The sequence below is a fragment of the Barbus barbus genome (genome assembly GCF_936440315.1).
Source record: "Barbus barbus genome assembly, chromosome: 2".
Taxonomy (NCBI): Eukaryota; Metazoa; Chordata; class Actinopteri; order Cypriniformes; family Cyprinidae; genus Barbus; species Barbus barbus.
Window position 1 is genome coordinate 41,537,123 of NC_136730.1, and position 12,783 is coordinate 41,549,905.

The 12,783-nt window shown below is 39.6% G+C and overlaps 1 protein-coding gene across 1 annotated transcript in view; it reads right to left on the reverse strand.

The window, feature by feature from the left end:
* LOC306887952 (zinc finger homeobox protein 3-like) overlaps positions 1–8,817 on the reverse strand; it is a 145,290-nt gene extending 136,473 nt beyond the window's left edge. Inside the window, exon 1 of the mRNA XM_079446012.1 lies at positions 8,450–8,817. The gene's annotated coding sequence lies outside the window, so the exon portion shown is untranslated. The remainder of the gene's footprint in view (positions 1–8,449) is intronic.
* Between the last annotated feature and the right edge of the window lie 3,966 nt (positions 8,818–12,783).

Here is a 12,783-nt window from a genome sequence, read left to right on the forward strand (position 1 = left end):
AGTACTAAATTAAAAGTGTTTTTACTCAGAGATATTGAGCAAAATAACAGATTTAATAAATGTACAAATATATATTTACATATAACAGCGCTTCTTAGAATCATTTTTAAATTGTCAGTCTGAGACTATGGTTGCATAAATGATGCATTATGTAAAATAAAGCAGAACTGAATCCTAAAATGTATTTGCTCATAAACATTTTTGAAATGACACCAAAATGGCTGCCATCAGAGATGGATGTGATCTGTCTACACACTCAACCAGACACTGGCCTTGATCCTCTCTCTCACACACACACACACACACACACACACACACACACACACACAACAGACACAAAGGTGATATTAATGCAGTCAGCACAACCACAGTATCACCTTTAATTATGTTTTTATATAAAACATGTCAAACGGCTAGCACAGACAATATAGGATCGCTTGTGCTGCTGAAATAGATACAATAACATCATAAATATCATAAATGCATTGTTAATGTTGATTTAAATTGATATAGTTAAGTTTACATACATAAATTCTAATTCAAATTATAGGTGAGATAATAAAAACGCAGACCCCTTAAATTCAACAATATTGAACATATTGTTCAGTGATATAGTTAATTATAATAAAGATAATAATTATGTGTCTGTATATATATATATATATAAATAATGCATGCACACACAATAATTAGTATACAAAGAAAAAGTAATACAAAGTGAAACAAATAAACTGGAAAAAAAATATACATAATGAATAATAAACAAATAAATATAATAAATTATTATATTAGGTTAACATCTCATGACTGACTATAGTTTGGAACAACGGTTTAAAAATGTAATGATTCAAGTTTATATTTTGAGAATAAAACGTAAAATAAATAACAATTCTCTCTTCTGTCAAGTAAAAAAAAAAAAGTGAATGAAACAAACAAAAAAATATGACACTGGAAACAGGTGTAACATATATGGTATTAAAATCCTCCACACGTGTGTGTGTGTGTGAGAGAGAAGTGAAAGCCCAAAGGAGGTGCTGTTAGAGGGACACAGAGCCAGTACCACTTAGGGGCCATTTTATTGCTTTGCTGTGGTCAAGTGAGGTGCAGCCAGCTCAATTCCAGCACAACAATGACAAAGAGGGCCGCCGAGACAAAGGGGTATCTCTTTGCCTCTTAACCCCTTCAGTGCTAAACACACACACACTCACGCAACATGGAAACCACAAGCACTCCTCTCACACGTGCAGAAACACACACATGTAAACATTCAACGATACATGGCACAGTTTGTAATAGCCGCTCCGTTTCAGACCAAACTAATGGATTCAAGAGTCCGACCGGCCTGACACGTACCGCTAGGCCTCAACGCCACAAAGACAGAATCGAACGACTCTACTATACCTTTATTTCCTCTCATCCTCGCTCTCTCCGCTCCTCCTCTCCCAGTGCACCATGGGGGACCCGTATGGGCTGCTGCACATTTGCAAATGAATCACGCTTTTTGTTTGAGGTTTTTTTTCCCCTTTTCCAAACACGGAAAAAGGGAGAGAGGAGGGCGAGCGAGAGAGAGAGATAGAGAGAGGGGGGCTCCTGCCATCGCTCTCTTTTCTTTTCTGCTGTCTTTAATCCTGAGGAGGATAAGCTGTGCCGTACACAGAGAGGAAGTGCCATCGGCCTGTCGGGCTTCACCCGTTCCCACTCAGCATTCCTGCAGCCCTCACACACACACACACGCGTGCTGTCGATCACTCACTCATATGCACAGAAACGACCCGCGTTACTGACAGCGCATGCAGCACGGCACTCAGTTGCAAATGATCTAAGCGCTCTCGCCGATTTGTCACTCAGGAAAAAAATGTGCTGCACGTTTCATGAAAATCTATTTATACGTCCACCAATGCTGAGCAATATGCAGCCTAAAAGGAAAAGATGCAATACAATTTTAAGTTTTAAAATATTTTCAAATTAAAACATGGAATAACATATCAGTCTTATTTAATTCTCAAAATTTGCAACAAATGATCTTGCATTTAAATGCAAAAATTGCAACATATAAAGTAGCTGAATAAATGCATATAAATGCAGCAGTAATGCAAAAAATAACTAACACAGCCACGAAATCAAGAGAGAGAGAGAGAGAGCATAATACAGCGACACTCCTCGACCGATACACACACACACACACACACACATACACACACTCAATCCAGGTCTGTTTTCATGTCATGGTGCTAATCTAGCCGAGGCTAACACTGGCTGTATCACATGCCGTGCTAAGCGTAAAATGCGCTGGAAAAATTACATCTGCAGACGCTCTCAGGGCCTCCACCACCGCACAAGTCTGCTTCTCACACAAGCACTACCAACAAATCATACTATTATCTTAGAATTTTAGAACATTCTGTATGTTTTTAATATATAAAACATATATACTATACATACAATACATACTGTATTTACTATTTCAAATTTTTATTCTAATAACAATTGATAATTATAATTATTTAATAATATATAATAATCCTTTAATTAATATATCATATTTGTGGCTATATTTATCTAACATATTTGTCTCTAAATATGTTTAATATAAACATCATTCTTTATTATGTGTACAAAGAGGACTTTTCATTTGAAAATGACACTTGTAAGACCCTCACATGCATGCATTTGCACCAAAATAAGTGTGCACACTTAAGAAAGGGATCGAAAAAATGAAAAAGTAAACGAGAGTGAAAGAGAGAGAGAGAGAGAGAAAGCAAGGACCGGGTCAAAGTCACAGGCCACAGGACCTCACGCATTGTTTCTGCATGGAGAGAAAGGCGACCTGGGCTGCCAGTGTCTGTGTTTCCTCCATGTTTTATGCATTCTGCCTCTTTGTGATGATAAGCGACAGTGCAGAGGGCCGGACGCTGGGCTCCGGGGTGCAACGAAAAGGAGGGGGGACAGCAGGTCCATCTCTGTTTCGGAGAACGTGGAGCTGTCTTTTGAAACTAGCCTCGGCTCCAGTGGCTGGTTACACTGTTATTACCGACAGCCTCCATAACACTGCCGCCTGTGCAGGCAAGCTACTAGGCTAGAATTTACCCTCACAAACACACAAGACAGGCATGGGGGCGTACCACAGCAAAAACACCCCGAGATAACATCTGCTTTTGGATCATATTATATATTTATGCAAATATCAATTACATTTCTTCAGTTACTATTTGACAGTTTGACAGTGCATACACAAAAATGGCACCAACCTTTAATCTATTTTTTTTTTTCTTCATAAATTGGCTATTTTGCTTCACATGAGTTTGTTAAATGCAGGCATTGTGCGTCCTCATGGCATTAGCTGTGAATGACAAATGCTGAGGGCTACGTCTGTCTCTCAAAATATTCCCTGACCGGTGGAAAATGTGCAAAAGCAGCGTCTCGCAATAAAAGAGGAATTCTTGTCGCCGTTCCCCACACACACACACACACACACACAGACACACAAACATACATAGATCTCCTTTTCAGGGCTGGCCCTGACTATAAACAGCACAGGATCCACTAGATCAGGTGAAGACTTCTGCTTCACTCCTTCTGATTTCTATCGCTCATTTTTTCCTTTTGAAGCAAAAATAAAAACACTTTATTTAGCAGTTTGAATGTGGTAGTTAAATCATTCTGTTATAACACGTGTGCATATATGCACAACAGAAATTATCCTGAAAACATTAGGGGAAAAAAGTATTATATAATAAATTCAATTAAAAAAATAGGCAGATGAGATGTGCATTACACACGATCACGTGTACACACACATATTTTCGCTATCATAAATTTCCACCGCAATGATTTGGAGACAGTTAACATGATAACATATAGTGAAACAGCAAGCCACAGATATTTCTGCCAACTTCTCTGGGAACAAATAAAAGAAAACAGCAAAAGAGGAGGAGGGGGGGGAAAGAGGAAGCAGAAAGAACATGCAGACAGTCAGTGCAACCGTCTGAAAGGTGAAACCGTGGCTTGAGCTGAGCTTGTGGTAAAAGCTGAGTTTACACAGGTATAGTGTACCTAACTATCCCTGAACCCCCTCCACACACACACACACAGACCATCCTCCCCACCCACGCTCAGCCTACCCCCAGTCCATGGTTTAATGATAGCACTGACACGTACGTCATTGTCCTCCCCCTCATTATGGGACGACTGGAAGAACTGGTCCTGACTGCACAGGCTTGCATATTCAAAACCATCATGTGTAATCAGACCCAGTGCTCCTGCTAACCTAATTTACACACACACACACACACACACACACAATCCAAGCCCTACAGCAAATGGAGGTGGCTGGGCTTTCTCTGCGCGCCTCCTCGGCACGACTGGATTAATGGAAAACTCGTGACAGAGATCGGCTCCTCTCTTCACACACACACACATCTACACACACCGCTTCCACCTTCATATTGGACCATCTCTATGCGCTGTGTTTTTTGTTACTACAAATATAACAATATATATATATATACCACTGCTTAAAAATATCAGTGTATTTGATGCTTACTATAGCTGTGATATTTTGTATTGTGTAAAATAAGATAATATAAGACAGTATAATATAAATATTAAATTCAATGCATAATTTATATTTAATAGTGCAATGGTGATTACAAAATAAATGAGCATGAAATGTATAAACATTTAATATTACTGTTATGATCATGCAGTATAGTCATAGGCGGCCTGTCATTGATGTTGACCCAAAGAGGGCCCTCTTCCACTGAGGACATCACTGAGGCTTTCCCTAAGGGTGCCAGCAAGAGAGAGAGAAAGAGAGAGAGAGAATAGGGAGGGGTAAAGAGGAAAGCACAGTCTACCCCTGCCCTATATCTCCACAACGATATCCATACACACTCATACGCCACACAGCATGCCGTCTCGTCATCGAACATCTCCATTCATGCACCATAGATGACCAGGATGAGTACACTTGTCAATATGTACAATTGATGTTGTAAGAGGAAGTGACTAGAAATCAAGACACAGGGGGAAAAAAATAGAAAGAGAAAGAAAGCAAATATAGCAAATCTACTGCTGAACCAGCAATTTCACTAGGGACAGTATCAAATGAACAGCATAACAATCCTGCAAAATACAATTAAACAGCATTCTAAAAAAACAGCAAGAACATCAGAATTAATAATAATTGTAATAATATAGTTATAAATGTTAATCAATGAATCAAAGTAAATAGTGTTTATTTAACATTAATTTAGGTACAAATGTGTGCAGCAAATTCTTAACAAATTATAATTAGAAAACTACATCAAAAACAATATATCATCCATCACAATGTCCATATATCTACACTAAAACTAAACGTACAAAAAAGAATCTGACACATGTACGTATAAACTAAGGTGAAAAATCAATCATTACACTCTAGTCTGTGTCCTTGTATATCTCAGAAACGGTGAGCAGTTTATTCTTTTATTTCAAATCAGGTACAAATGAACAGACTACAGCGCCTGTCTGTATCTTTCTGTAGGCTTGCGAAAAGCCTGAAAGAATTGAGACAATGCAAACCTTCAACGCAAACCACAACGCAAACATATGCACAACTCAGTCAGACATTTTCTGTAACACAGCGAATATCCTTGCAGCACACAAATCTGTTCAGAGCCTATAATAAGAGTGTTTTCCCTCACTTAAGTACATACACACAACGCAACGTAGTTTTTACACTGCTTGAATATGGACGAGAGTTACTAAACACTACATGTTAAAGTGTTTCATGACCAGGCGAAACACAAAAGGCAAGACAGACAACAAATAGTGAAACAATATGACTTCCTAGAAATGAGTCAACTGCCATCAAAATCATTATCCGCAAAAGGATTAGCCCTGAATAGCCTATCCATGAGTTTTTGAAGAGTGAGTGAGATGGCAAAGACCTTGCCTGCTGTCTTTGTTTTGTGATGGTGAAAGCCGGAGCACAGAGAGAGAAAGAGGGAGAGAAAGGATAAGGGAGAGCTGGAGCGAGAGAGAGAGAGAGAGTCGATGCACAGCATCTGAATTATACTATATATCCTTTTTGTGTGACGCTTGTAATTATTGCCACCCCTCTACTAGGGAGCCGAGAGACATTAAACCCCTGACTTATCTGTCCTTCTCCCTCCCTCCCTCATTCTCTCTCCTAAAAACAGAGAAGCTAGTTTGCCCACTATGCCCTCTTTTAAGCGGTTAAGAAAAGGAAAAAAGATTAAAATATAATAACAAAAACACACAATGGCTTTTTCTGCCAATTCCCTCTCTTTCTCTCTCTCTCTCTCTCTCTCACACACACACACACACAGATTTCTGCAATTCTGTTGTAATAATTCCTCTTTGTAAAAAAAAAAAAAGAAAAGTGAAACGCAAAAACCTACGCATTCCAGACACTGCAGAGTCTTAACCTAAACAAGTGTGCCGTCCCTACGTTAGCTTCTGGTTCCTCTTGTTACGACACATTGGGAAGGATAAAAAGGTCTTGGGATTTGTGTTTTTCTGACCTCTTCCCTGATTCCTTCGATATGGCCCGTGGCTATTTGACCCCGTCTATCCTCAACTCTCTTTGCATGCATGCCTTCCTTCGTGAGTGTTCTCTCTCGCTCTCTCTCTTCTCCAACAAAAAAGAATGATAATCCATTACTTCAAACTAAGGACTTTTTTTCCTAGTGCAAAATCAAACACTCATTCCGACTGCTCTTTTGTTGATCAAACTTGAGGTATATTTTTATAGTAGCCTACTGCTAACCCCCACAATCTCAATGTATTGTTTGTGTGACCCCACAACATAACCCACCCCACTCTTTTCCCACTCTTCGCTGGCTCGGTAATGTTGGGTTTTTCCCTTCTCTTTCTTTTTTATCTTTCTTCCACTCACTCGGTGACCCCTGCTCCCTTGTTTCTTGCCGTCTGACCCCAAGTCTCTCAACCTCCCCCTCTCTTTCTTCCCCAACCCTGCACATCCATGAGCAGCTCGCAAACAGTCAGTCAGCTCTGGGTCTGTCTGTCCTTCCATTGCATCTCTTCTGTTTTCTCATTTTTCTATCTCACTGTGGGCTACATTGTATCATTGTTATGGATCCACATTTCCGTTTGTTCTTGTCTGTACACCTTGGAAGGACTATCTACCTCTCAATCGCTCTTCGTTCACGCTACTTTTTAAGTCCCCATTTCCATTTTTTTTTTTTTTTTTTTTTTATAAATTCATGCTACACCTGTGGTCTTCATTAAGTTTTGGCATTATTAAAATTCAAGCCCCTCGTCTATTTGTGGGGGCAATTTCGCCTCAGTAGTTTAAGCGAGTTCAAACTAAGCGAGGCGAAGTTGTTTATGATTTGAAAACTCTTTTTCGTTCTATTTTTCTCTCTCAGGAGAACGTAGCAAGTTCTAAAACGTCATTCTGATTTAATTCTCATCGTCTTTGTTGTCGAAATCACATTTCATTCCATCGTTTTGATTTTTAGATTGACAAATTCACGCCGTAAGCGTGTGTTTTTAGTTTTAGGTCGTTCGCCGTGATCTCAGTGTGTGTAGCGCGGCTCTTAGGCTCCGTGAGCTCCGGCTGAACCGCTCCTGAGACCCGTCTCTATACCAAACACACTCCCCTAAACACTCGCACACACTTCACACACACATGCCTATCCATTTGCATGTGACTCCGGCTGGGAAGCAGCAAAGAACAACTTTAACGTCGTCTGGAATGAAAAAAAAAAAACATAATACGAGAAAAGACGGCGAAAGTGACAGGAGCGAAAAAGTAGAGGAACTGAAATGCACAGCAAAGGGCGGAGAAATCCACACTAGAAGGGACACTAAAAAGTAACGATGGGCGCAATGTTGAGGATTTTTACTCGCTAAATGAGGGAGGAAATGAAAGTAGAGGACGAACGAGCATATCGGTGTAAAAATGGGAAAGCGGGCGACTCTTCCCGCTCAGCGGACGCGGACGGACTCGGAGGCTGGACTAAGACGCTCCTCTCCCGGCTACGATCGCGCAGAGCTCCCGCTCCTCTCCCAGAAGCCTCGCGCATCGACACCCTCTCAAAAACCTCTTTCTTGACATTATTCGGTCATTTTGTGACCCGTGTGAATACATGAACGTGCAGAAGTGTGTTTTAAATCCAACTGTTTGGAAAAAGGAATCGCTGTCTTGCCCTTTTCTTTTCTTCCAGTCATGAGAAGAGCGAGGACGAAGCCAGATGTAAACACAGGTAACGACACTAATAAACGGCATCAAATAAAAGCAACTTGCATGAAAATGACTTGCGATCGCCTGTTCTTTATCCTGCTAGGAGAATAGGCAAAGCCGGGGCTGATACGGCGAAATCCCGAAAGCCATCGCTTTAGTCTGTTATTGAAACTAAAGAGGATCGTAACGCTACGAGAGAGACAGAAAGAAAGAGAAAGCAAAGTTACAACTTACAATGTTTGGCTGCCGCTTTGAGATCCTTGCTTTTTAATCCAGTATTGAGACGCTTTTGCTAAAGATCCCATCAAGGCAGTCCCTTTTGGTCAGTTTGCGTTTAGGATGATGGTAAAAGAAAGATCATTGTTGTTGCGGAGAGTAAAAAAAACGGAGTATTAGTTGTAAAGGCAATATAAAAATAATTTGGATGCAAAGCAGGCGATGAGTCTTGTGTTAGAGGGAGAGAGGAAGAGGTGAAAGTGAGATCTGATGATTGAAAAGAAAAAAACTCTTTGGATCTTTATTCCTGCTAATTAGTTTCCTGCAAAAAATGGCTGTGATTAATTCAGTGCGCATGTGCTTCATTACACAGGCACGACGGGAAGGGCTAATTAGCCACCTTCTGGATCAATAAGATTCAGCAGAGAGCCGAGGAGAGAGAGAGGGAGGAGGGAGATAGAGGAGGGAGGGAGGGATGGATGGATAGATGGAGAACGAGAAAGAGGAAAGTAGTGATCGGGAATTGAAAATATGGAATTAAGTACAGCACAAAGTAAGAGTTGGATGAGAAGGAAGACACTGAAAGTTAATAGTGGAGAGGCGAGCGCGCATGCTGCTGCTGCTGCGCGGTGCGTTATTTGCTCGCCAGACGCTAGTTTTATATTTAGGGATCAAAACGAGTATGTTTAAGAAATGAAATAACGCACTTATAACCTCGAAACCGACAACTTTAGAACGCTTACAAACCCCAGAAATTTCGTCACACTTCCAGCTGCCTCGCATTTAATAAAACAAAAATCTCATGACAGGATTAACACAGTTTAGATTTTTTTTTTCTTTTAGAACAAGCAAAAGTGAAACAAAGAGGGCTTTATGTGGACAATAACATAACGCAACACCCTCTGTGAAGCTTTATAAGGGTAAATGTTAAATAAGCAATTTAGTAGCTGTGTATGTGCACTTATGGTGAACAGCAAACTTTAAAACATGCCGAGAACAGCACTGGCAAAAGTGTGACACTGTGGTGTTATTATTATTATTTTATCTGGTTGTAAAGATGAGCTTCTGAACTTCTGTATAGATGCACACAGCAACTGATAAAACACCGTGCATGCACTTTACGTGATATAGGATTATATCTGTATTTTTAGTATTGTAATTTTCTGAAGTAAATATAAACTATTTCTGAAAACGACACGTTAGCAACACGCTATGCATGTAACATAACATTTGTAAAATCACTAAGTATAATCATTTTTAGATGAAATTTGACTTTTCTATGTCGTAGTAATATACTGCCTGTATTTGCGTTCACCGTCTGTCCCATCATGCTGGATCTTGAGATGAGTGCACGAGGAAGAATCAAGACATTGCAACCGAATACATTGCAACAAAAACAACCACTTGCCTCTTTTTAGCTTTTCTGGACAAAAAAATCAAAGCCTGTAATTCCTGCCAGAGTCAAACGCAATGTAGGTTACGCATTTTATTCACTCTGAGACGATCAGCAATGCTATATGATAAGAGATGCTTCTTTGGATATTATCTTTAAGAGTAGACTAGATAGAAAGGTGAACATTTTGAAAAAAATATATATATATGAAATTTTCTGTTTCTGTTCCTCTCTCTCTCTATCTCTCTCTCTCACTCTCAGACAGTAGGTGAAGAGAGGGAGAGAGTGCAATGTAAAAATCACAAGTTCTTTAATGAACATTGTCTTTCCTGCACTTCACTTACTTCATAGCAATAAACAACTCAATATGTTGTTTTTCATGTGTCATTATAATGTAAAGATAATTTAAATAGAGCATTTGAACACAAGACATGTTTATTTAGTTGGACATTTCAATAGCGTGTAAATCGCTCCTTAAACAGTCAGCGGCGATAAAATGACACGATACGCGTTACATGCTGTGTGTGTTTTTTTTTTTTGTTTTTTTTTATAATTCTCGATAAGTAGTGTAACTTTCAAGCGCGTGCGTTCAAAGAGGTGACATTTGATCAATAGTAACAACTGTAGTATAGATCGGTGGGTTTCTCCACAGGTTTGCTTTTTTCACTTTGCCCCAAAACAATTCTCCTGCTCTTGGTGGTCATTTAAAACGCCCTCTTCCCGAATCAAAAGCGTGTATCCCAGTGTCCTTTCTCATGATAATTCTATTGTTGATTCTCACTAAAGAAATGACAATTCCTCTCTCCCTCTCAATGACTACTTTCGCTATTGACAACTCTAAGGGGCCCTAATCTTGCCAAATACAGCTAACCTGTTTTTATCGATTGCATAATGTTTATTGGAAAATGATCATAGCCTATATAACTTTTTTAGTTGTTGAGTGTGTGTGTGTGTGACATTCTTTTCTTTCTTTCTCTCTCTTTCTCTTTTAAGACAATGTGTTTTTTCCCCCGAATTGTTTCTCTGAATACATGATGCCAAATTCCGTGCTGTCATTTACTGTCGCATTAGGCAATATGTCAAAAAATAATAACATGTTTATTGTGTTCTGCACGATTATAATTGATTTTTGTGTGTATATTATTTTAGGATTAAGTATTGAAGTTGTCATAAACGTGTTATAGAATAAATAATTCTGATAATTATTATCAGAGGAAATGTAATATTTCAATGAATTACATTCTAGAAAAATATTTAATGTTTTAATAAACATATATAATATAATAAATATTGTCTTTTATTTATTTCCATCTCGTGTCATATTATACAGAACATGTTGGAGAGCATGCAGTCAGTATGGAACTCGCTTTGGGAGTTTGAAGGAAACACACCTAGCCCCTATGAAATCCATTGCACTGAAGCATTATCAAATACGGCTATCAATGCGTTATACAAACAATAGCAATATTAAACATTCTGGCCTCGCGCAAATAATATAGGCTAGACGTGACAGTTGCTGCTGTGTGTGCGTGGATATAGCGCGTGGGTGTCCGTGTGTGTGCTCGCATAAATGGAAGTTGTAGTTTTAAAAGCATATATTTTTATATTGCTGACGCGCACATGGAGAGAGATATGAAATAGTAAGCAGGACTACACCTTCGCAGGAACTAACTTCCGTCACGTGCGACGGAAAACAGAAGTGACAAATGAAAAGTTACAAAATAAAACGTCGATAAGTTTGATATGCATACGGATTTCGCCTTGAGAGTATCTTCAGGATTGGTGATGTGCCTGCTCTCTTGGGAAAGAGGGATTGTAAAAATGAATGGAGGGAGAATAGAGTGCGCGAAGAGTTAGAGGGGCAGTGAGATAATAAGAGGCCGGTGCGTGAAAAGAGACAGAATCAGAGCTTGTCTGTCGCTTTGTAACCTGCCATGGCCAATCTAAGCACATTTGAATATGCAGTGTGGTCCTGTCTGGCGCTTGATAGCCGTATTTATGGCGCAAATATCACCTGGGCTTCGTTTTCTTCAGCAGATGCACACAGAATCGTCATTGCATGCTCTTTTAATATAGACTAAATGTGTTTCTTATCTGTTAGGTCCAATATGACTGGGAATGACTGAACAGACATCCAAATACGCATGACCAACCCCTCTGGTGAACATGCTGATTGATCTGACTAGAAATGTGTGTGTAAACCTCGGTCCATCGCCGTGCAAACAATGAATTTCACATATGAACTATAACCTGTAGTAACAGAATCACAATCCGTTGCTATTTATGATAAAAAAACTAAATGTTAGAATTGTTTTACCAAAATTTAGAGAGGACAAAAATGTTAAAAACACATTTAAATCAATGTGCATGTATGTATTTTTTTTCTTTTCTTCAAAAAGACAGCCTGTGCTTTTAACCCTCATGCACCGCGTGTGCCACCACTGAATAATAAAGACCAAAAACGAGCCGTAAGGAAATGAAAACAGGCGAAAGCATTCAGAGATAAAGACAGCTGTCTACAACAGTCTCGTAACTTTATTAAAAAGCGAAGAACATAGTAGTTCAGATAAATATAAATATATTTGGGGATTTTATTAATAAGGAAGGCACACAAGTTCAAGCTGCTTTCGGATAGAGCTATCAAAAGGGGTTCCGTCCTCATGCGTCCCTAATGAAAGAATATGGCGCTTAATTAGCATTTTTCCGCATGGTTAACTAACACAACTTTAACTCAGTCACCGGTGAACAGCAGCGGCTTTTTGGGAACGGGCCCTCCAACGGGCGCATGCACTAGCAGCAGCAGCAGCAGAGGAGGTGAGTGTTGTGGCGCATGGCTGCTCTGAAGCACACTGGGACTCGATGGCATTGACAGCACAGGAGCATTGTCCGGCCTGAAGCTGCGGGTGGCTGCATGGGGCAGGACGTGTTACCAGGTGCAATGGCAGCGCCCTCTTATGTT